The 23,656-nt window shown below is 45.8% G+C and overlaps 1 pseudogene; it reads right to left on the reverse strand.

Annotated features, from left to right (window-relative positions):
* The window catches only part of LOC134479151 (ornithine decarboxylase-like), a 104,853-nt pseudogene that overhangs the window by 48,184 nt on the left and 33,013 nt on the right, over positions 1-23,656 (reverse strand).

The raw sequence follows: 23,656 nt of genomic DNA on the forward strand, positions 1-23,656 counted from the left end.
GGTTATTATGAGTTATGATCAGAGATTGATAGACATTTAAAGTCATTTTGTTGGAATTTTGTTACATTAGAATTTGAAGGTTTTTTTCATTACGATTTTAGAATTTTCAAATTTTTGTTTTACCATTACGTTTGGAAAGCAATTGAAGTTTTTGTTTGCATTGTATTTTGATGGAAATTTAAATTGTTCTGAAGTATTTTATATTGTAGAAACCTGAGGTTTTTTTTTTAAGTATTGTATATTGATAGAAAGGTAAGGTTTTGTTAAGTACTTGACTATACTATGCATGTGGCATTTATTGAAAATGTGATGGTTTTTACAATAGTTCCCATTGTGTGTAGATTGCTCATGATAGGGAAAAGGACAGTTCTTAAAGAAAAACGGGTATATGAAGAGGAAACTTCTAGGTCTTTAAAAAGTTAATTTTGCCAAATGATTTGCTCAGGCACAGAGATGAAAGGATGTCTTAGTAAAGCAAACACGTCAGACTTCTCCTGAAGCAGACACAGGTGAAAGGATGTTTGGATATAGCAGACACGTGAAAGGGCTCCTGATGAAGGAGTATAAATCTGACCCCACAGACTGTGGGAGATGAGCCCTGAGCTTTGGTTTGCTCCACCTGGCCATTCTTCAGTAAGGACACTGCATGTATTGGTTCCCCTTACATAGCGTTGGTGAGCTCAACCTGTGATAAAGCTGCCATGGAGAGAAGCTCGCCCCAGAACTGCTCATGAGGTTCCAGCAGCAGCTTGTCACCTCTGTGCCTGACCTCAGGTCGGTGGCCAGCCTGGTGGTTTCTTCGGGATTGAAGTACAGCTGCCTGGTGTCTGTTTTCTGAAAGATGCTCTCACATACATATTTATTATGGGCAGAGAAATAAACGACGCATGTCTAAGAAGGAAAGACCTTTTCCTTAGATGTACATTTGGACCCAGAAGACTCCCTCCCTTTGGTACAGGTAATCAGTCGCATCTTAAGGCAGGTGTACTTGTCTGAGTGAAGTCTGTTTGGTCCAGGAGAGGTAGGTCTGAGCGCGTTTTCTGTAGCTTATCAGTTTACATTCTTTAAAATCTGCAGAGCAAGGTACAAGTGGGAGCCCTTGTGTGCACGCAGCTGGGACACTGGTGTGCACAGCTGAGGCACTGCCTGCGGGTGGCAGTGTGAGTACACTGGAGCAAAGTCCAGGACAGAGAGAGAGTACTTGCTTGTAAAAAGGTCTTAGGGGTCCCATACACATGGGAAATGGGCCTCACAGACAGGATTTTGCACAGGACAAAAACCAGGAATTACAGCAACAAGGAAGGGAGAAGAGGGAGGCCTTGGGATGGGGCCAGATAGAGAGAATGTTTCTGCTTACTGAAAATTATATCCCAGGAAATGGGGAGAGGTGGCGAAGATCTATAGACCCATGGGTGAGAATAGGGATCAATTGCCCTCACCAATGCTGGGGCTCAATTTTGAGGAGGTGCTCCTGACCCAGAGAGCAGTCTATCCAGGCCTGGCCTGGCATTAAACTTTCTCAAAAGGAGAGAAAGTCTCACCCCAGGGAAAAGGTCCTAGAAGGAGCCTCAGTGAAAGGCTCTATCCCCAGAGACAGCAGAGGTAGCTCCAAGCTCAAGAGCGCTCCCCTGAAACCATGTGTACCCCATGGAAAGTCAAGCTCTGAGGTAAAGCACACAGAGGTGGACTAGGTACCTCTCACCTGCATGTGCTTGAAGAGGGCACTCTGCTTGGTGGGCAGCTATAAGCAGGGCATCATGGCGATGGGGAGGCCAGCTGGAGTGGTGTAAGTCCTGAGTCCCTCCACAGCCAGCAGATGTTAGTTGTCTGATGGCATCGATGGTGTGGCAGCAGCTGTGATCGTATCCCCCATGATGCCCCTCGAGGAGGCAGCAGATGTAATGGCAGGGCCCAACATCAGGAAGCTCAGCAGCAGTGTCGGGTCATGGAAGTGGCTTGCATCACAATTATTGGGCAATGTGGCGATGTCTTGGGAGAGTACCGTTCCATTCCCTTCACCGGGGCTCTGAGCACAGGGCTCGAAGCGGCCAAGAGTGGGTTGGAGGCCACGATGGGCAGCGGAGGCACGCGGTGAGAAAGGCCGATCCTTTGCCCGGAGGTCGGTGGCAGTGTGGCAGGGATGCGAGGCCATATGGGCATGGGGAGATGAAAATCCTCACGTGGTGTTTCCCATTCGTGGCACCAATGTGAGGGTTCCTGGTTCAATCCCAGGTTTTGACACCAATGTTAGCGTTTCATATCTTGGCCTGTGTCTGGACAGAACACACCCAGCCACCATTGTTCCACGTGGAGAACGTTAATGAGAGAAAAGTAGAAGAGCAGAAAGGTGGCCGGCCATGGTTATGCAGACAGTGTCATGGGCAAGGGGTCCAGAGCAGTGAAGAACAAAGAGTACGAGAAGTAAGAGCGTAAGAGAGGGCAAGAAATCCCTTTTACACTGTCAGGCACAGCTGGCTGTTGCCAGGCCAAGTGAGGCAGAGCATACCTGGCTGTTCTGAGATACCTGAGGGGGTGGGGCTTAGACAGAACCAACAATAATCATGGAAGGGCTCTTGGGAGAGCTAGGGTCTGCGGCCTTGGGAGAGGTCAAAGATATTTGGCAGGAGATGGTGGAACAATCCTCAAGTTAAGAGCAGGAGGAGACAGATCATGAACTGGTAACTCCTGCCTGGAAGACCGGCCTTATCTTTGCCTAGCAATTGTGCCTATTAGGCAAATTATGAAGTCTTTTTTTTTTTTATTTTTTTAAAGATGTGTTTCATATGAGTATACGGTCACTGTCTTCAGACATACCAGAAGAGAGCATCACATCCCATTAAAACTAGTTGTGAGCAACGATGTGGTTATTGGGAATTAAAATCAGAAACTCTGGAAGAGCAGTCGTTGCTCTTCACCTGTGAATCTCCAGCCCTGGGTGTTTTGTCCACTGATTCAAGGGTCTCAGAGGCAAGCTGGTGGCAAGAACCCCTAGAGCAGAGACGTGTAGAGAGATGTCAGGTTAGGGTTGGCAGCAGCCAATCCTGGAGCCTAGCCCAGTGGTAGAAGAGGAAGTCCGGGAGGTGCTGGTAGCATTTGATAAAAGTCCTGGGCTAAGGTGGTAGTGATCTTAAAACTACAAGCAGCACCAAGAGGGAGGCCTGGGAATGGGCCAGACAGAGATACTGTTTTCTCATTACTGTAAATTACATCCAACAAAATGGGGACAGTTGGGGAAGACCTAGAGACCCGTGGGTAAAAATAGGGATTAATTGCCCAGACCTGTGCCCGGACTAGATTTAGATCTGGTGCTCCTAAGCCAGAGAGCAGTCTATCCAGGCCTGGCCTGGTATTAAATTGTCTCAAAAAGAGAGAGAGAGTAATTCTCACCCACGGGAAAAGGTCATAGAGGAGGGTCAGTGAAAGGATCTATCCCCAGGGCAGCACAGGTAGCTCCAAGCTCAAGCACTCTCTCCTGAAACCATGTGTAGAGCACGGAAAGCCAAGCTCTGAGGTAAAGAAAGCACACAGAGGTTGAATAAGTAGCACTCACCAGCATGTGCTTGAAGAGGACGCTTTCGTTTTTGGGCAAGTATATGCAGGGCATCATGGCGATGGGGAGGCCAGCTGGAGTACAAATCCTGAGTCCAACAGCAGCCAGCAGGTCGTGGTAGTCCGATGGCGTTAGATGCTGTAGCAGCAGCTGTGATCAAATCCCTGTCGTGCACACAGAAGCGGCAGCAGATGTAAAGGCAGGGCCAAACAGCAGGACGGTCGGAGCAGATCTCAGGACCATTCGTGGCTGCATACTTGATTGGAGACACTGGTTTACAAGGATTTGCATAGGTAATGCTCTCTGGAGCCACCCCAAACCTCTAGACCATCTGTATTTGAGCCTGGCTTGCACACTCAAAATCTGTAGCAGTTGCAGCTAGGGCTCTGCTGTCTTTTCATTTGTCTGTGAAAGGGAATCACAGGGCAAGAGCTTTCAGCCACCTCAGACGCTGCTTTAGAATGTGTTCGAGGTGTGCAACTTAGAAAGAATCCCTGTCATCAGGGGAAGAAACATTTTTTTTTCCTGGTGTAGAATGTCCGTGGCAGTAAAGCCTGAATGGAGGATATGATACATTGGACAACCCCAAACCCTGAGGAACATCCTGCCTTTTGTAGATGCTCTCTGAGGTGGCGCCAAGCTTCTGCCTAGGATGGCTGTTGTGGTGATGTCTGCAAGGTCTGACCCTCAATATTTTTAACGTTGGTGAAAATGAAACAACAGCACCCAAGAGACACTAGATTAATAAAAAAAAAACAAAAAAAAAAAACAAAAAAAAAAACCTGAGGAACTAGGCCAAGCAGTGTAAGGATGTGTTGACAGGAGAAGGGAACCTGGTAATTGTATTAAGGGAATGTGGTTATGTTTATGTATCTACAGAGATCAAAAATGACTACCAACAGACGCTTATAAAGAATAGATCTGACTAGGAGAAACCTCTTGTGAGCTGAGACAGTGTCTCCACAAAGCAAACATCCCAGGTGACTCACAGACTCTCAGTTACTGATTCTCCTAACTGTGCATGCAAATCAACTTCAAAAGGGCTAGCACAGAAACTAGACAGACAGATTGGGCAACAAATGCTACAGCTACCTTTTCTCAAACTAACCATTTTTTATTCTCCCTGGGGCCCATTTAGGAATTCTTCACCCCGTTTCAGCAGGAAGCAGTTTTCTGAGGATCGTCGCCCTAGTCTCTTAAGCTGGGGTGGATAGATTTGGACATTTGATGTGTTCTAATTGTTGTTAAGGATGGAGGGTTATTATTTTGACCAAAGATTGCTAAAAATTTAGCCTTTTTTGGAATTATTGTATTCTACGAATTTAAGATATTGTTTCATGTTTTTAGAATTTTCAGATTTTTTTATCATTACAAATTGATATCAATTTAAGTTATTGTTTGAATTGTATTGATAGAAAATTTAAATTGTCTTGAAGGTTTGTATATAGATAGAAAGGTAAGGTTTTGTTAATTATTTCACTAAACTCTACATGTGGCATTTATTGAAAATGTGGTGGTTCTTGCAATAACTTCCAGTGTGTGTAGATTCCTAATGATAGGGAAAAGGATAATTCTTAGAGAAAAGGGGGAATATGAAGTGGAAACTTCTAGTTCTTTGAAAAGTTAATTTTGCCAAATGATGTTTGGATATAGCAGACAGTGAAAGGGCTCCTGATGAAGGAGTATAAATCTGACCCCACAGACTGTGGGAGATGAGCACTGAGCTTTGGTTTGCTCCACCTCGCCATTCTTCAGTAAGGACACTGCATGTATTGGTTCCCCTTACATAGCGTTGGTGAGCTCAACCTGTGATAAAGCTGCCATGGAGAGAAGCTCGCCCCAGAACTGCTCATGAGGTTCCTGCAGCAGCTTGTCACCTCTGTGCCCTGACCTCAGGTCGGTGGCCAGCCTGGTGGTTTCTTCGGGATTGAAGTACAGCTGCCTGGTGTCTGCTTGCTGAAAGGACTGGACTGTGGCTGCTGGTCGAGCCTGTTTTCTGCCTGCCTAGAGGACTGGTCTGCGGCTGCTGAGTCCTGTTTGGTGTTTGCTCTGGGACCGAACAGCTGCCCAAGGAGATGGAGCTCAAACCAGAGAAAGACTGCTGAGCAGGTCCACTTCCCCACATCCTAATAACTTTTCTCTTCCACTATCCCTGCTCTGTGGTGAGCTAGAGGAGAGCTTATGAGTAGGTTTCAAAACATTTATGCCTACAGGTGGCACCGAAAGTGCTTTAGGCATAAGGGGTAACTCTGCTCCTAATGTGGTAGAGGAAACCGTAGATTCTGAGGGGTGAGCAATGTTCCTGAAGGAACTAGGTGAAATGGCAGCTACATTGGCTGGGTGGTCTGCTACAGTGTTCCTGGAGAGGGTGGGTGGTTTTGCGTTCCAGTGTTCACATAGCATTCTGAAAGTTTGGAGGGAAGGGCGAATACTCAGAATGTTCACTCAGTTCTCTTTTGCTAAAAAAGATTTGGGACTGGAAGTTGAAATGGTGGAAAGAAAAACAGGCCAGGGGGAGAACAATGCTCAGGCTTGGTAAATGAGACTGGGAATGTACCCCATGATGAAAAGGGGAAAGAAATAGACTGGAAGGGAAGGAGCCGCCCTGCCCTGCTCCCCGTGCTTTCACTACCAGGTACCCAAAGTGCCTCAGGGAGACAAGGGGCTGGGAAGAGCAGGAGACAGCACAGGCACAAAGGGTTAGTGTGTGAGTGAGTGCATTACCACAGGTTTTGCTTGGGCCTCCAGAGAGACCTTCATCCTTCCCAGTGTCTCTGCAGCATGTGCCTGCTACTGATGCTATTCCTGCCACTGAGCTGACCTGGTGACTAATAGAAATGCTAGATTTAAAGCATTTTGAAGAACCTGTTGTTTTGTATCATTTACACTTTTCTCATGTTAATGAAAGGCTAAATAACTAGGCCACAGCATGAGGTGATCCCAGAAGATGGGAAGGGGTTGGTGTCAGGTGGTCAACAATTACCTTGGTTGTTGAGGTAGAGGCATGAAGCTACAGCACCAGCCCTTGTAATTAACAAGTGGAATAACTGTTGCTAAAGAACAACTACCTGGTGATGGGCCTTATGCTGACTTACAGGAACAAATCAGATCTGAAGGTGTGAATGAACAATGTTGTGTTGCCACTTTAAGAGCTTGGGGTCTGGTTGCAAAACCGGAGGGAAAAAAATCTACCTCTTTACTAAAATAGGATTCTGGAGAATTCCTTTAGAGAATTCTTACAGAGGTTAAGTTCAGGTGTTTATAGAACCCTGTCAGACTTAGAAACTAGACAGTCATGGATAGAAATGTTGGCTTTTGGGGATGCAAACACAGAATGTAAGAGAGCATTTAGACCATTGAGAGCATGTAGAGCCCTATTGATGAATGCATAAGGGAGACCACTGGTATAGTTTATCAGGAGTATAATGCAAATATCATAGGGCAAATGGTGGCTAGAGATATCAGCAATCAGAATGCTTGATGTTTTAACTGTACACAACTTGGTCATTTCCCAAGAAATTGTAAGGCCATAGGTTCCATAGTTCAAAATGACAGGTGCATTGATTCTAGAGAATACGGTAACCGTACCTAAGACCTTGCAGGTTCTGGTTACTATGATCTACAGAGGCTTCTAGGCCACTGCAGTCTTTGACATTGGTCAAAGGATTTGCCAGTCTGAGTCTGAACAAGGAAACCTCTTGCCATAGGGAACCAAACTGACCTGTGGATTGCTGTCTGTATGCAGGTGAGGCCAGGTACAAATCTTAATTAGTTACATGAGCCTGTGATTGGGCAGTGGGAAAAGAAGGCAGGCTGAAAGTTTAGAGAGAGGGGACAGAGAGGTGACCAGGAAGAGACAGGAGATGGAGGAAGGTGAACCTGATGCACATGGATCTGAGTCATCTTCATCTTCTCCGTGTCTTCTTCCTGTCTGTCTCTTCGGATAAAGGAGGACATAATTGTTAGGGTTTCGAATTTTGGCCTGTGCCCTGACAGAACACGCCAAGCCACCTTGGTTCCATGTGAAGAGGTTAAATGAGAGAAGAGTAGAAGATCAGAAAGGCGGCTGGCCATGGACATATGGGGGGAGGGATGGGGAAGGGGGCATGAGCAGCAAAGAAAGAGGAAGAGAAGTAAGAGAGGGTAAGACAGGGCAAGCAGCCCCTTTTCTAGTGTCAGGCACAGCTGGCTATTGCCAGGCAACTGTGGGTAGTGCATACCTGGCTGTTCCCATGCAGCTGTGCTCTTGAGCTTAGACAGAACACCAACATTCTCCCATTTAGGTTTAATTAAAAAAGAGTAGACTCGATGGTGAAGCAGGAATTGGGTTGTGATGTCTGACTACTTCCTGCTTGCTTTGCGGCGATGTGTCTCTAGAACCTAAAAAGATGGGTGTGGGGTTATTTGTTCAGTTTTCTGTCTCCATATTGTCCATGGTCTGTGGAACCATCCAAGTATAGGTCAGAAGGAACAGGTCCAATAGAAGCACCTGTGTCTGTGAGAGGAGATTAGAACATATGGGGGTCTCTTCTATGGAACTATCCTGGGTGTAGTAATCGCCTGGACTTGGCAAGATTCTAAAACACACATATATTATAGGCAGAGAATAAGATTAAGCACGTTTGGGAGAAAACTTTTTCTTAGATGTACATTTGAAACCCAGAGGACTCCCACCTTTCGAATAGGCAGTAAGTGGGATCTTCAGGCAGATGCACTTATCTGAGTGCAGTCTATTTGGTCCATAAGGCGTAGGTCTGAGTGTTTCCTGTAGCTTATAAGTTTACCTTCTTTGAGATCTGCAGAGCAAAGGAGAAGCAAGAGTGTGCATGCACACACAACTGGGACACTGATGTGCACAGATGAGGCACTGTGCTTGGGTGGCAGAGTGAGCACGAAGTAGCAAAGTCCCGGACAAAAGAGAGAGCTTACTTGTACAAGGGTCTTCGTTTCAGACACCTATGGGAACACAGGGCTCACACAGGGTTCCTGCAGAAAGGGGTCCGACCGGATTTTCACAGGCACAAACCAGGATCTACAACAAAGAAGGGAGAAGAGGGAGGCCTGGGCATGGGACAGACAGAGATACTGTTTTCTGTTTAGTGTAAATTACATCCCAGGACATGGGGACAGGCAGTGAAGAACTAGAGACTCATGAGTGAGAATAGGGATTAATTTCCCTGACTTGTGCCGGGTCTAAATTTAGAGCCAGTGCTCCTAAGCCAGAGAACAGTCTATTCAGGCCCAGCCTGGCATTAAACTGTCTCAAAAGGAGAAAGAATGTCTCACCCAAGGGAAAAGGTCCTAGAAGGGAAGGCTCCATGAAAGGATCTATCTCCAGAAGCAGCACGGGTACCTCTCCAAGCTCAAGCAGTCTCTCCTGAAACCATGTGTTCACCAGGGTAAGTCAAGCCCTGAGGTAAAGAAAGTGCACAGAGGTTGAGTAAGTATCGCTCACCAGCACATGCTTGAAGAGGGCACTCTCGTGGGTGGACAGCTAAGAACAGGGCATCATGGCGATGGGGAAGCCTGAGGAGTGGTGTAAGTCCTGAAGGCCCCCAGCAGCCAGCAGGAGGTGGTCTGATGTAGATGGTGAGGCAGCAGCTCTGATCGAATCCCTCTGATACTTGCAGAAGCCACAGAAGTTTTAATAACAGTGTCCATCCACAGGATGCTCGTTGGAAGTCTCCGGTTATGTGCACAGAAATAGCATACACCTCCATTTTTCCTTGCCACAGCCAGTGTGAGTGAGTAGTCCATGGCAAGCAAGTGTGACTGGGCCCTGGGCCCAGAGTGGACTTCGGGCAGTGGGGCGATGTGGCAGGAGTGCATGGTCCCATCCATCTCGACTGATGCTCCGAGTTCCTGGCCTTAGGCATCCCAGGGCAGGCTGTGGACTGCCTTGGGGAGCAGAGGCATGGAGTGGGAAAGGCCTGTCCTCTACCCCTGAGTTGGTGGCAGGGTGGTGGGAGCATCAGGACATCTGAGCAAGGGAAAATCAAAATCCTCATGCAGGACATCCGAGTGAACAGCACCAATGTTAATGTACTGGTAACTCCCACTGGGAAGGCCTGCCTTATCTTTGCATAGCAACTGTGCTTAGTAGGCAAATTATGAAGTCTTTTTTTTTTTTTTTGAGATTTTTTTCATGTGAGTATACTGTCCCTGTCTTCAGACAACACCAGAAGAGGGCCTCAGATCCCATTACAACTGGTTGTGAGCCACCATGTGTTTTCTGGGATTTAAAGTCAAACTCTGGGAGAGCAGTCAGTGCTCTTAACCTCTGTGCAATACCTCCAGCCCTGTGTTTTTTGTCCCCAGATTCAAAGGGCTCAGAGGCAAGCTGGTGGCAGGAACCCCAGAGCAGTGATGTGTAGAGAAAGAGGCCAGGTTAGGGTTGGCAGAGGACAATCCCATAACTAAGAATGGTGGAAGAGAAGGAAAGGCAGGAGGGGCTGGTAGCATTGGCCTTAGGCCTGGGCTGCTAAGGTGGTAGTGATTTTAAAACTATAGGGAACGCTGAGGGCCTGTCAGCCTGAGTCCCCAGAGCAAACAATTCAAGTTTTCCTTGTGGTCAGTCTGTACGTATGAAGCATAAGGTGTTTCTGATCTTATACATGGCTGCAGAAGAAAGGTTAGCTTTGGATCTGGCCACAGATCCCTCTTTCATTATCCCCAAAGAGGAAGATTGTAAGTTAACCACTAGTATGTATGGTCCCTTACCTTCAGGGACAGTGGGAATAATCTTGGGAAGAAGTGGATTCACTCCTCAATGACTTATGGTCTATCCCGGTTTAGTAGATGGGGATGGCAAGAAATAAATAAAACCTGCTAAAGGTGAGAAAGGAGATCGAATGGCTGAGTTATTTCCCTACATCAGGAGCAAGGCTGCTCCTGTGGAATGAAAAGGGGCTTTTGGGCGCACTAGGAAACGTGTGCTCTGGCAAACAAAGATCTCTGATCAGAGACCCCAGATTGTCCAAATATGTGTGTTGACATAGAAAGGCTGGTTGATCCAGGAGCTGATGCTAGTATACTTTCCCAACATTCTTGGAATCCAGATTGGCCACTTCAGGTTTTGATGCAATTTATAGGAATTGACAAATTATTGGTAAAATATGGAAGCTGAAGTCAATGATGTCAATCTTTGGAGCTTTCGCTTGTTCCATGAGAAGCTGGCAGGGTTTGAGTGTGGCACCAAACTTAATATTTAGGTGACAAAATGCTTTGGAAGTGTCAACATCCAACTGCAAAACCAAATTTTCCTTTGGATGTGCTCTGGTGACTTTCTTCGATTTCATTGTTAAAAATCTAATTCCTTATGATCATGCACATAGGAAGGCCTAGGGCAGAAGATTTACTCATCCAGCATCTGGGGAAAATCATGAAGGGTACCCAACTGGTCCCTACAGATCTGTATCTTTGGTGGTTGAATTGTTTGTTGGACTTTATAACCCAGATAACTAGTGGGTCTCCCCTTTATTTTTTCTGGAGCAATCTGTAATCCCAAGTATAGTAGAATCTTTTGTTTTACCATGTTCCCAAACCCATCTTTATCAGAATCAGCCAACAGAATGTCTTCCGTAAAATGGTAAATGAGAGATGGAGGGAATTGCTTACAAATAATTGTGAATGGTTGTTACACAAAAATATGACAAAGTTGGAATATTTAACATTCCCTTTGGACAAACTTTGCAGTTTTCTCTTTAGGGGATGACTATTATTCGAACTAGCTAGGGAGAATGCAAAGACAGGGGTCTTTCTCATGCAAGGGTATTTTGAAGAACAACCTTTCAAGCCAATTGTTACCATAAGCTATGACGGGGTAACAAAGATGTAAAGAAGTCCGGGCTATAAAGAACCTGTGCTCTGTTACCTGTATTAATCCTTCCCCAGGAGTAACTACCATGTCACCCTAATTCCCTCATTTGCTGTCCCTGAAACTGCAGGGCTACTATTTTGAGAACTCAATTGTTGTAAAACGACCCTTCCCGATATAAGCTTAGGTGTATGTCAGCCACATGTCTCAATTTCTCTTTTTGCCCTTCTGGTCCTACACAGGCAATCAATTGGACACAATGCTATTTGAAATAACAAACTCCCATAAATTGCATCAAAACCTGAGGTAGCCAATGTGGATTCCAAGACTTTTGGGAAAGTAACATCAGCTCCTGTATGTACCAACACTTCTATGCACACACCCATATTTGGACAATCTATATCTATGATCATAGACCTGTGTGCTAGAGCACATGTTGCCCAGTGCTCCCAAAAGCCCCTGTTCATGCCACAGGAACAGCCTTCCCCCTGTTGTAGGGAAACAGCTGAGCAGTTCTATCTCCTTCCTCCCCTTTAGCTGGTTTGTTTCTTCCTTGTGATCCCCATCTACTACCCCTGGATACACCATGAGTCCATGAGAAGTGAATCAACTTCTTCCCAAGATTATTCCCACTGTTCCTGAAGGTAAGGGACCATCGACACCAGTGGTCCACTTATATCATGTGACTTTTGGGGATAATGTAAGAGGGATCAATGGCCAGATCAAAGCTACACTTTCTCTGCAGCCATGTATAAGATCAGAAACACCTACTTTTCTTGCCTGCTTGGTACCTCCTGACTGACAAAAAGGAAAATTACTCCATTGTTTGCTGAGGGGCCTCTAGCTTACAGGGCTGCCTGTAGTTTTACAATCAGCACCACCTCAGCCCAGGACTGCATCAATGCTACCAGCCCCTCCTGCCTTTCTTCTTCTTCCACCATGCTGAGTTCTGGGATTGGCCACTGCCAACCCTAACCTGGCCTCTTTCTCTCTCCACCACTGCTTTGTGGGTTCTTGCAACCAGCTTGCCTCTGAGACCTTTGATACTGTGGAGAAGAGATACAGGGCTGGAGAGATGGCTCAGGGGTTAAGAGCACTGACTGCTCTTCCAGGGGTCTGACTTCAATCGCCACCAATAAAAAGCTGACTCACAACCACCTGTAATGGATGTGATGCCCTCTTATCACCTCTTATCCCTGACAGCGTACTCACAGGCAGTAATCTTTAAAAAAATATTTTATAACTTGCCTACCAGGCACAATTTCTAGACAAAGATAATGCAGGCCTTCCAGGAGGGAGTTACCAGTTCATTATCTCTGTGTTTTCTCCTGCTCTAAACTTGAGGCTTGTTCTACCATCTGCTGCCAGGTATCTCTGACCACCCTCCCAAGGCTGCAGAGCCTGCTTTTCCCGAGCCCTTACATGATTACTGTTGGTATTCTCCCCATGCTTATAAACATAGGTACCTCAGGACAGCCAGATATTCTCTGCCCCACAGTTGCCTGACAACAGACAGATGTGCCTGACAGTGGCCTATGCACTCTGCTACTCTCTCATTAAGGTTCTCCATGTGGAACAATGGTGGCTGGGTGTGTTCTGTCCAGGCATGGGTCAAGATTCAAAATCCAAACACTGGTTCCAAAACCCTGGGTCAAACCAGGAACCTTAACATTGGTGCCTTGACTCGGATGCCCCCAGGTGAGCATTTTGATTTCCCCCTGCCCACATGGCCTGGTTCTTCCACCATCCCTCTACTGACCCTGAGGCACAGGATAGGACTTTCCCAACACATGCCTCTGCTGCCCCCTGCAACTGCCAGCTTATCCTGCAGAACCTTGGTGGAGGTGGAGGGAACCTGTGCACTAAGACCTCGTTCCTGCATTGCCCACAGTTCACATTGGTCTGTGGGCACAGCTGCAGTTGCTCACCATTGGCTCTGTGCTCTCCCTGGCTTGGCAAGGAAGAATGGAGATGCATGCCACTTCTGTGCACATGGCTGGAGATTGCCTCCAAGCGTCCTGCTGTTGGGCCCTGCCATTACATCTGCTGCCACTTCTGTGAACATCACAGTGATTTGATCGCAGCTGCTGCCACAACATTGACCCAATCAAACCACCAAAGCTTGCTGGCTGCCTGGGATCTCAGGACTTACACCACTCCAGCAGGTCTCCCCTTGGCCCGCATGCCCTGCTTTTAGCTGCCCACCAAGCAGAGCGACCTCTTCAAGCACATGTAGGTGAGCAGTACTTACTCCACCTCTGTGTGCTTTTTTTTTAACCTCAGAGCTTGACTTTCCATGGGGTACACACACAGGGTTTCAGGAGAGCGTTCTTGAGCTTGGAGCTACCTGTGCTACCTCTGGGGATAGATCCTTTCATGGAGCCTCCTTCTAGGATCTTTTCCTTGTGTGAGACTTTCTCTCTTTGAGATGGATTAATGCCAGCCTAGGCCTGGATAGACTGCTCTCTGGCCCAAGAGCACCAGCTCTAAATCTAGCCCGAGCACAAGTTGGGGCAATTAATCCCTATTCTCACCCATGGGTCTATAGGTCTTCAATGCCTGTCCCCATTTCCTGGGATGTTTTGGTCTAATTTACAGTAACCAGAAACCATTCTCTCTGTCTGGCCCCATTCCCAGGCCTCCCTCTTCTCCCATGCTTGTTGCTGTAGCTCCTGCTTCCTGCCCTGTGAAAAGCAGGTCTGACCCCGTTTAGCAAGAACCCTGTCTATCAGGCCTGTTTTCCACGTCTCTGGGACCCGAAGACCCTTGTATAAGCCAGCTCTCTTTCTGTCCAGGACTTTGCTCCAGCGTGCTAACAATACCAACTGCACACACTGCCCCAGCTGTCCACACCACTGTCCCAACTGTGAGTACTTGAGCACTCCCGCTTATACCTTGCTCTGCCGATCTTGAAGAATGGAAACCTATGAGCTACAGGAATCCCACTCAGACCTATTCTTATGGACCAAATAGATTCCACTCAGATAAGTGCATCTGCCTAAATCTCCACTTACTACCTATTCCAAAGGGTGGGAGTCCTCTGGTTTTTAAATTTACATTTAAGAAAAAGTTTACTTATCTCCTGCAACATGCTTAATTTTATTCTCTGCCTATAATAATTATGTATGTTCCAGCACCTCATCAAGTCCAGGTGCTTACTACACCCAAGACAGCCCCAGAGAAGAGACCTCCAGATGTTCCAATCTCCTCTCAGACACAGATGCTTCTATTGGATCTGTTCCTTCTGACCTATCCTCGGATAGTTCCACAGACCCTGGACAACAGGGAGACAGCCAACTCTAGGACTGTACAAACTTCCCCATACCATTTTTCTAGGTTCCCTAGAGACAAGTCACCACAGAGCAAGCAAGAAGTAGTAGTCAGATCACCTCAACCCAATTCCTGCTTCACCCTTGCTGCTGATTTTTTTTTAATTAAAGTAAAACAGGGGAATATTGGTGTTCTGTCTAAGCTCCAAGAGCACAGCTACATGGGAATAGCCAGGTACGCTCCACCCAACAAATGCCTGGCAACAGCCACCTGTGTCTGACACTCTCAAAGGGGCTACTTGCCCTCTTACCCTCTCTTACTTCTCTCTTCTTTCTTTACTGCTCCTGCCCCTTTTCCAATCCCCCACTTCATGTTCCCATGGCCGGCAAACATTTTGACTCTACTACTCTAAACATTAAAGTTCTCCACGTGGAAACATGGTGGCTTGGCATGTTCTGTCCAGGCACAGGCCAAGATTCAAATCCCTAACAATTATTATGTCCATCTTCCTCCAAAGAGAGAAGGACAGAGAAGAGAGGGGCAGAGAAGATGAAGATGAAGCAGATCCATGTGGCACTTAGACTGCCAATCCTTTGACCAATGTCTGCCTTTTGCACAGAGGCTGCAGTAGCCTGGAAGCCTCTGTAGCTCACAATAACCAGAACCTGCCTGTTCTTAGCTAGGATTACCATATTTGCTACAATCATTGCACTTGTTATTTTGAAGTCTGGATACTTTGGCCTTACAATGTCTTTGTAAATGACCCAATGGACCTCAATTAAAACATCAAGCATTTTGATTGCTGATAAATCTAGCCACCATTTGCTGTATGATGTTGGCATTATACTCATGACAAGCAATACCAGTGGTTTCCCTTATCCATTCATCTATAGGGGCTCTACATGGCTTTCAATGGTCTAACTGCTCTCTCACATTTGGTGTTTGCATTCTCAAAGACATATTTCTATCAATGAATTTCTGTTTTTAAAGTCTGATATGGTTATATTCACAGTTGAACTCAACCTCTGTAAGAATTCTCTAAAGGATTCTTCAGAATCCTATTTTTGTAAAAGAAAATTTCCCCCAGATCCTGCAACAAAATCCCAAGCTCCTAAAGTTGCAACGCACCATTGTTCAATTTCACCGTCAGATCTGATTTATTCCCCTAAGACAGCATGATGCCCATCACCAAGCAGCTCGTCTTCAGTAACAGTTATTCCACTTGTTAATTACAGGTCTGGTTCTGTATCTTCATGCCTCCACCATGAAAACCATTGTCATTGTTGACCAGCTGACAACAACCCGTTCCATCTAATCTTGTGGGATCACCTCATTCTGTGGCCTAGTTATTTAGTGTTTCACTAATATAGGAAGAATGTAAATGATACAAAGCAACAGATTCGTCAAAATGCTTCAAAATCTGGCATTTCCATCAGTCACCAGGTGAGCTCACTGTCAGGAATAGCATCAGTAGCAGGCACATGCTATAGAGACGCTGGGAAGGATGCATGCGTTTCTGCAGGCCTAAGAAAATCTTGTGGGACTGCACTCACTCACACATCATCCTTTTGTGCCTGTGCTGCCTCCTACTCTTCCCAGCCCCTTGTCTCCCTGAGGCATTTGGGCACCTGGTAGTGAAAGCACAGGGAGCAGGGCAGGGCTGCACTTTCCCTTCCAGTCTATTTCTTTCCCTTTCCTTCATGGGGTACATTACCAGTCTCATTCACCAAGCCTTGTTCTCCCCCTGGCTCTTTTTCCTTTCCAAGCATTTCCACTTCTAGTCACACACTCTATGTGCATAGCCAATCTGCAATCTTTTCTAGCAGAAGAGAATCGCGTGAACTTTTACGTTTTTGGGTGTTATTACAAATTTTCAAAATAGTGGGTGAAGAGTATATGCGAATCCAAAACACCCCCTCCAGGACACTATCAGAGGACACCCAGCCAATGTAGCTGCCATTTTACCAATTTCCTTTAGTAACATTGCTCACCCCTCATCATCTACAGTTCCCTCTATACCACATTAGAAGCAGAGTTACCTGTTATGCCTAAGGCACTTTGGGTGCCACCTGTAGGCATAAATGCTTTGAAACCTCTAATGCTCTCCTCTAGCCCACAGTAGAGCAGAGGTAGTGGAAGAGAAAAGTTATTAGGATGTGGGGAAGTGGACCTGCTCAGCAGCAGTTTTCTAGGATTGAGCTCCCTCTCCTTGGGCAGCTGTTTTCTTCCAGAGCAAACACCAAACAGGACTCAGCAGCTGCAGGCCAGTCCTCTAGGCAGGCAGAAAACAGGCACGAACGAGCAGCCACAGTCCAGTCCATTCAGGAAGCAGACACCAGGCAGATATACTTCAATCATGAAGAAACCACCAGGCTGGCCACTGACCTAAGGTCAGGGCACAGAAGTGACAAGCTGCTGCAGGAAACTCATAAGTTCTGGGGCGAGCTTCTCTCCATGGCAGCTTTATCACGAGTTGAGCTCACCAACGCTATGTAAGGGGAACAATTGCATGGAGTGTCTTTACTGAAGAATGGCGAGGTGGAGCAAACCAAAGCTCAGTGCTCATCTCCCACAGTCTGTGGGGTCAGATTTATGCTCCTTCATCAGGAGCCCTTTCATGTGTCTGCTATATCCAAACATCCTTTCACCTGTGTCTGCTTCAGGAAAAGTCTATGACATGCGTTTGCTATAGCAAGACATCCTTTCACCTGTGTGCCCCAGCAAAACATCCTTTGGCAAAATTACCTTTTTAAAGACCTAGAAGTCTCCTCTTCACATACCCCTTTTTCTTTAAGAATTGTCCTATTCACTATCATTAGCAATCTATACACATTGGAAATTATTTTAAGAACCATCACACTTTCTATTAATGCCACTTGTATAGTAAAGTCAAATGATTAACAAAACCTTACCTTTCTATCAATATACAATACTTAAAAAAAAACACCTCAGGTTTCTATCAATATACAATACTTCAAAACAATTTAAAATTTCCATCAAAATACAATGCAAACAAAAACTTCAATTGCTTTCCATAAGTAATGGTAAAACAGAAATCTGAAATTTCTAAGAACATAATCAAACAAAAATACCTTAAATTTCTATTATACAGTAATTCCAATAAAATGACTTTAAATGTTTATCAATCTCTGGTCATAACCAATAATAACCTTTCGTCCTAGATAACTATTGTATCACATCAAATGACCAAACCTATCCACCCCCACCTTAAGGGACTAGGGCGACGATCTTCAGAAAACTGCTTCCTGCTGAATTGGGGTGAAGAATTCCTGAATGGGCCCCAAGGAGAAATAAATGGTTAGTTTGAGAAAAGGTAGCTGTAGCATTTGTTGCCCAATCTGTCTCTCTAGTTTCTGTGCTAGCCCTTTTGAAGTTGATCTGCATGCACAGTTAGGAGAAACCAGTAACTGACACAGTCTGTGAGTCACCTGGGATCTTTGCTTTGGAAAGACACTGACTCAGCTCACAAGAGGTTTCTCCTAATCAGATCTATCTTTATAGGCTTCTATTCATAGCCATTTTTCCCTCTCTGTAGATGCATAAGCATAACCACATCCCCTTCATACTGTTACAGGCTCCCTTCCCCTGTCAACACCTCCTTACATTGGTTGACCAAGTTCCTCAGTATTTTCAATAACCTCTCTTGGGTGGTGTTGTTCCATTTTCACCAATAGCAAGAACACTGAGGGTCAGTCCCTGCAGACATCACCAACAGCCACCATAGGCAGAAGCTTGGTGCCCCTGGGATCAGCTTCTACAAATGGCCAGATGATCCTCAGGGTTTGGATGGTGTCCTCACCATCGGTCTGACCAGCTGTGGCCCAGGGCTATTTTCTGTAGGCATATCGAGAACCATGAGCAGCTTTACTAAGGAGAAGATTGATTGCCATATCCTCAATGAAGGCTTTACTGCCAAGGACATTCTACACCAAAAAAAAAAGAGGAACAGTCTTCCCCTGATAAGGATGCTTTCTATGTTGCAGACCTGGAAGACATTCAAAAGCAGCTTGTGAGGTGGCTAAAATCTCTTGCCCACTAACTCCCTTCCACAGACAAGTGGAATGACAGCAGAGCTCTAGCTGCAACTGGGAGAGTACTTGACTGTGCAAGCAAGAGTGACATTCTGTTGCTGGAGAGGCTTGGGGTGCCTCCAGAGAGCATTACCTATGCAAATCCCTGTAAACCAGTGTCTCAAATCAACTATACCCCCACTAATGGAGTCCACATTAGATTTTTAACAATGAAATCAAAGAAAGTCACCAGAGCACATCCAAAGGAAAATTTGGTTTTGCAGTTAGATCTTGACACTTCCAAAGCATTTTGTCACCTAAATGTTAAGTTTGGTGCCACACTCAAACCCTGCCAGCTTCTCATGGAACAAGCGAAAGCTCCAAAGATTGACATCATTGACTTCAGCTTCCATATTTTACCAATAATTTGTCAATTCCTATAAATTGCATCAAAACCTGAAGTGGCCAATCTGGATTCCAAGAATGTGAGGAAAGTATACTAGCATCAGCTCCTGTATCAACCAGCCTTTCTATGTCAACACACATATTTGGACAATCTGGGGTCTCTGATCAGAGACCTTTGTTTGCCAGAGCACACGTTTCCTAGTGCTCCCAAAAGCCCCTTTTCATTCCACAGGAGCAGCCTTGCTCCTGATGTAGGGAAATAACTCAGCCATTCGATCTCCTTTCTCACCTTTAGCAGGTTTTATTTATTTCTTGCCATCCACATCTACTAAACCGGGATAGACCATAAGTCATTGAGGAGTGAATCCACTTCTTCCCAAGATTATTCCCACTGTCCCTGAAGGTAAGGGACCATACATACCAGTGGTTAACTTACAATCTTCCTCTTTGGGGATAATGAAAGAGGGATCTGTGGCCAGATCCAAAGCTAACCTTTCTTCTGCAGCCATGTATAAGATCAGAAACACCTTATGCTTCATACATCCAGACTGACCACAAGGAAAACTTGAATTGTTTGCTCTGGGGACTCAGGCTGACAGGCCCTCAGCGTTCCCTATAGTTTTAAAATCACTACCACCTTAGCAGCCCAGGCCTAAGGCCAATGCTACCAGCCCCTCCTGCCTTTCCTTCTCTTCCACGATGCTTAGTTATGGGATTGTCCTCTGCCAACCCTAACCTGGCCTCTTTCTCTACACATCACTGCTCTGGGGTTCCTGCCACCAGCTTGCCTCTGAGCCCTTTGAATCTGGGGACAAAAAACACAGGGCTGGAGGTATTGCACAGAGGTTAAGAGCACTGACTGCTCTCCCAGAGTTTGACTTTAAATCCCAGAAAACACATGGTGGCTCACAACCAGTTGTTTTGGGATCTGAGGCCCTCTTCTGGTGTTGTCTGAAGACAGGGACAGTATACTCACATGAAAAAAATCTCAAAAAAAAAAAAAAAAACCCTCATAATTTGCCTACTAAGCACAGTTGCTATGCAAAGATAAGGCAGGCCTTCCCAGTGGGAGTTACCAGTTCATTAACATTGGTGCTGTTCACTCGGATGTCCTGCATGAGGATTTTGATTTTCCCTTGCTCAGATGTCCTGATGCTCCCACCACCCTGCCACCAACTCAGGGGTAGAGGACAGGCCTTTCCCACTCCATGCCTCTGCTCCCCAAGGCAGTCCACAGCCTGCCCTGGGATGCCTAAGGCCAGGAACTCGGAGCATCAGTCGAGATGGATGGAACCATGCACTCCTGCCACATCGCCCCACTGCCCGAAGTCCACTCTGGGCCCAGGGCCCAGTCACACTTGCTTGCCATGGACTATTCACTCACACTGGCTGTGGCAGGAAAAATGGGGGTTTATGCCATTCCTATGCACATAACTGGAGATTGTCAACAAGCATCCTGCTGATGGACACTGTCATTAAAACTTCTGTGGCTTCTGCAAGTATCAGAGGGATTCGATCAGAGCTGCTGCCTCACCATCTACATCAGACCACCACCAACTGTTGGCTGCTGTGGGCCCTCAGGACTTACACCACTCCTCAGGCTTCCCCATCGCCATGACACCCTGCTAATAGCTGTCCACCCACGAGAGTGCCCTCTTCAGCATGTGCTGGTGAGTGGTACTTACTCAACCTCTGTGCACTTTCTTTACCTCAGGGCTTGACTTTCCGTGGTGAACACATGGTTTCAGGAGAGCATTCTTGAGCTTGGACAGCTACCTGTCCTGCTTCTGGGGATAGATCCTTTCATGGAGCCTCCCCTTCTAGGACTTTTCCCTTGGGTGAGACCTTCTTTCTCCTTTTGAGACAGTTTAATGCCAGGCCGGGCCTGGATAGACTGTTCTCAGGCTCAGGAGCACTGGCTCTAACTTTAGACCCAGCACAAGTCGGGGCAATTAATCCCTATTCTCACCCATGTGTCTCTAGATCTTTACTGCCTGTCCCCATGTCCTGGGATGTAATTTACACTAAACAGAAAACAGTATCTCTGTCTGGTCTCATACCTAGGCCTCCCTCTTCACCCTTCTTTGTTGCTTTAGGTCCTGGTTTGTGCCTGAGCAAATCATTTGGCAAAATTAACTTTTCAAAGAACTAGAAGTTTCCACTTCATATTCCCCCTTTTCTTTAAGAATTATCCTTTTCCCTATCATTAGGAATCTATACACACTGGAATTTATTGTAAGAACCACCACATTTTCAATAAATGCCACATGTAGAGTATACTCAAATAATTAACAAAACCTTACCTTTCTATCAATATACAAACCTTCAAGACAATTTAAATTTTCTATCAATACAATTCAAACAATAACTTAAATTGCTATCAATTTGTAAAGATAAAAAAATCTGAAAATTCTAAAAACATAACAAAATACCTTAAATTCATAGAATAAAATAATTCCAAAAAAGGCTAAATTTTTAGCAATCTTTCATCATAATAATGACCTTCCATCCTAGACAGCAATTAGAACACATTAGATGACCAAACCTATCCACCCCAGCTTAAGGGACTAGGGCGACGATCTCCAGAAAACTGCTTCCTGCTGAATTGGGGTGAAGAATTCCTAAATGGGCCCCAGGGAGAAAAAAATGGTTAGTTTGAGAAAAGGTAGCTGTAGAATTTGTTGCCCAATCTGTCTTTCTAGTTTCTGTGCTAGCCCTTTTGAAGTTGATTTGCATGCACAGTTAGGAGAATCAGTAACTGAGACAGTCTGTGAGTCACCTGGGCTGTTTGCTTTGTGGAGACACTGTCTCAGCTCACAAGAGGTTTTCCCTAGTCAGATATAAAATTTATAAGGTTCTATTGGTAGCCATATTTTTCAATCCCTGTAGAAACTTAAGCATAACCACATCCCCTTAATACTATTACCAAGTTCACTTCTCCTGTCAACACACCCTTACACTGGTTGGTCTAGTTCCTCAGTTTCTCTTTTTTGACCTTGTACTCTGTCACCTGTATCATTACCTTCCCAAGGAGCAACTACCATATCATTTTCTCATTCGTTGTCCCTGGAATTGCGGGAATATCAATTTGAGTACCCATTTTTGTAAAAGATGCCTTCCCCATAAGTTTATGGGTATGTCAGTCACATAAGTTCTCAATTTCTCTGTTTTCCCTTCTGGGTCCACATAGGCACCATCCCATTCATGGCAATTAAGCAGTTTCTATAAATTGTATCTAAAGTGGACAATCTGGATTCCAAGACTTTTGGGAAAGTAAACTAACATCAGCTCCTGTATCTTCCACTCTTCCTATGTGCACACCTGCATTTGGACAACCTGGGTCTCTGATCATAGACCTGTGTGCCAGAGCACACCTTCCCCAGTGCTTCCAAAAGCCCCGTTCATGCCACAGGAGCAGCCTTGCACCTATTGTAGGGAAATAACTCAGCCATTCTGTCTCCTTCTTCCCCTTTAGCAGGTTTTATTTCTTCCTTGTGATCCCCATCTACTACACCTGGATAGACCATGAGTCCTTGAGAAGTGAATTCACTTCTTCCCAAGATTACTCCCACTGGCCCTGAAGGGAAGGAACCGCACCCACCAGGTCCCTTGATGTTGCCTGTAGTTTAACAATCATTACCTCCTAAGCCCAGGCCTAAGGCCAATGCTACCAGCCCCTCCTGCCTTTCCTCTTCTTCCACCATTCTTAGTTATGGGATTGTCCTCTGCCAACCCTAACCTGGCCTCTTTCTCTACACATCACTGCTCTGGGGGATCTTGCCACCAGCTTGCCTCTGAGCCCTTTGACTCTGGGGACAAAAGACACAGGGTTGGAGGTATTGCACAGAGGTTAAGAGCACTGACTGCTCTTCCAGAGTTTCTGACTTTTAATTTCCAGCAACCACATGGCTGCTCACAACCAGCTGTAATGGGATGTGAGGCCCATTTCTGGTGTGTCTGGTGACAGGGACAGTGCATGCACGTGAAACTAATCTTAAAAAAAAAAAAAAAAAACTAAATAATTTGCCTACTAGGCACAATTGCTATGCAAAGATAAGGCAGGCTTTCCAGGTGGGATTTACCAGTTCATTACCTCTGTGTCTCCTCCTGCTCTAAACTTGAGGCTTGTTCCACCATTTCCTGCCAAATATCTTTGACGACCCGCCCAAGGCTACAGACCTTAGCTTTCCCAGAGCCCTTCCATGATTATTGCTATTCGGTCTAAGCTCTACCCCCACAGCTACCTGGTAAAACCAGGTATGCTGTGTGCCACAGTTGCTTGGCGATAGCCAGTTGTGCCCGACAGTAAAAATGTGGGCCGCTTGCCCTGTCTTACCCTCTCTTACTTCTCTTACCCTTTATTCTTCACTGCTCTTGCCCCCTTCCTCAGGACACCATGAGAATGCACGTGGCTGGCCGCATTTCTGCTCTTCTACTCTTCTCTCATTAACATTCTGCACGTGGAATCATGGTGGGTGGGTGTGTTCTGTCCAGGAACGGGCCAAGATTCAAAATGCTAACATTAAACCGAATCACGGGATTGAACCAGGAACCCTCACATTGGTGCCATGACTCGGATGCACC

The sequence above is a fragment of the Rattus norvegicus genome, chromosome 6 (genome assembly GCF_036323735.1).
Source record: "Rattus norvegicus strain BN/NHsdMcwi chromosome 6, GRCr8, whole genome shotgun sequence".
NCBI classification, from domain to species: Eukaryota; Metazoa; Chordata; class Mammalia; order Rodentia; family Muridae; genus Rattus; species Rattus norvegicus.